Genomic DNA, 2,595 nt, shown 5'->3' with positions numbered 1-2,595 from the left:
GAATAAAAATATTAACGCAACATGCAACAATTTCAACAATTTTACTGAGTTACAGATCATATAAGGAAACCAGTCAATTGAAATAAAGGCATTAGGCCCTAATCTATGAATTTCACATGACTGGGAATACAGATATGCATCTGTTGGTCACAGAAAAAAAGTCAGCGTGACACATCTCCTTTGCATAGAGTTGATCTGGCTATTGATTGTTGCCTGGTAATATTATCCCACTCCTATTCAATGGCTGTGCGAAGTTGCTGGATATTGGTGGGAACTGGATCACGCTGTCGTACATGTCGATCCAGAGCATCCCAAACTTGCTCAATAGGTGACATGTCTGGTGAGTATGCAGGCTATGGAAGAACTGGAGCATTTTCAGCTTCCAGGAATTGTGTACAGATCCTTGCGACATGGGGCAGTGCATTTGTCATGCCGAATCTGTTTCACCTGTCCTTGTGCTTGTCTCCACCCCCCTCCAGGTGTCGCCCATCTTCCCCATTATCCCCTTTCTGTCTGTGCGAGTTAGTTTTGTTTGTTCATACCTACCAGCGGTATCCCTTGCTCCTGTCTTTCCTATAGTCCCTGTTTTCTAGTTTCCCGGTTTTGACATTCCTGCCCTGACCCTGAGCCTGACCGGTCATCCTGTACCTTTGCCTCTACTCTGGATTACCGACCTGTGGCTGACCTGACCCTGAGCCTGCTTTTCTGGTGCCTTACACCCTCTCTGGAATATTGATCCCTGCCTGCCTTGACCTGTCATTTGCATGCCCCTGTTTAAAGATTAAACTTTAGTTTCTTCAACACTGTCTGTACCTGGGTCATATCTTAAAAGTGATTAGCCTATCATGTTGAAACATGAAGTCATGGCGGCAGATGAATAGCATAAAAATGGGCCTCAGAATCTCATCATGGTATCTCTGTACATTCAAATTGCCATCAATAAAATGCAGTTGTGTTCGTTGTCCGTAGCTTATGCCTGCCCATACCAAAACCCTACCGCCAGCATGGGGTACTCTGTTCACAACGTTGAAATTAACAACCCTCTCGCCCACACAACACTATACATGTGGTCTGAGATTGTGAGGCTGGTTGGACGTAAATGCCAAATTTTCTAAAATAACATTGGAGGCGGTTTATGGTAGAGAAATGTACATTAAATTCTCTGGCAATAGCTCTGGTGGAAATTCTTGCAGCCAGCATGCCAATTGCACACTGGCATTGTGTTGTGTGACAAAACTGCACATTTAAGAGTGGCCTTTTATTGGCCCCAGCACAAGGTGCACCTATGTAACGACCCTGCTGTTTAATCAGCTTCTTGATATGCCACACCTGTCAGGTGGAAGGATTATCTTGTCAAAGAAGAAATGTTCACGAACATGGAAGTAAACACAAAATTTGAGAGAAATAAGCTTTTTGTGTGTATGTAATATATCTGGAGTCCCCTCCCCTTTTCAAGCTATTTAGTCATTGTTAGCCACTGCTTGCGGCTTTTACCTTCTGCACAGCCAGCCATTTTTTTTGCCTGGATAATACTCGCCAGTCTAGCTTCCCTGTCCCATCTACCACTGCCCCCTGGACACTGTGGTCACTTGGCTACATAGCTGATGCCCGCTGGACACTGTGATCACTTGGCTACATAGCTGATGCCTGCTGGACTGTCCATTAATCACGGTACTCCATTCTGTTTGTTTATGTTTTTATCTGTCGGTACCAGCCGCACTCAGGCTCTGTGTGTAGTTAATCCGACCCTCTCTGCCTAGTCAACGCCATTTTACCTGCTGTTGTTGTGCTAGCTGATTAGCTATTGTTGTCTCATCTACTGTTTTAGCTAGCTCTCCCAATCAACACCTGCGATTATTGTATGCCTCGCTGTATGTCTCTCTCAAATGTCAATATGCCTTGTATACTGTTGTTCAGGTTAGTTATCATTGTTTTAGTTTACAATGGAGCCCCTAGTTCCACTCTTCATACCCCTGATACCTCCTTTGTCCCACCTCCCACACATGCGGTGACCTCACCCATTACAACCAGCATGTCCAGAGATACAACCTCTCTTATCATCACCCAGTGCCTGGGCTTACCTCCGCTGTACCCGCACCCCACCATACCCCTGTCTGCGCATTATGCCCTGAATATATTCTACCATGCCCAGAAATCTGCTCCTTTTATTCTTTGTCCCCAACGCTCTTGGCGACCAGTTTTGATAGCCTTTAGCCGCACCCTCATACTACTCCTCCTCTGTTCCGCGGATGATGTGGAGGTAAACCCAGGCCCTGCATGTCCCCAGGCACCCTCATTTGTCGACTTCTGTGATCAAAAAAGCCTTGGTTTCATGCATGTCAACATCAGAAGCCTCCTCCTTACGTTTGTTTTACTCACTGCTTTAGCACACTCTGCTAACCCTGATGTCCTTGCTGTGTCTGAATCCTGGATCAGGAAGGACACCAAAAATTCTGAGATTTCCATACCCAACTATAACATTTTCCGTCAAGATAGAACTGCCAAAGGGGGTTGCAGTCTACTGCAGAGATAGCCTGCAAAGTAATGTCATAATTTCCAGGTCCACACCCAAACAGTTCGAACTACTAATTTTAA

Source organism: Oncorhynchus masou, chromosome 17 (assembly GCF_036934945.1).
Source record: "Oncorhynchus masou masou isolate Uvic2021 chromosome 17, UVic_Omas_1.1, whole genome shotgun sequence".
Lineage (NCBI taxonomy): Eukaryota > Metazoa > Chordata > Actinopteri > Salmoniformes > Salmonidae > Oncorhynchus > Oncorhynchus masou.
The sequence above is the reverse complement of the archived record's forward strand: the minus strand, read 5'-3'. Positions refer to the sequence as shown.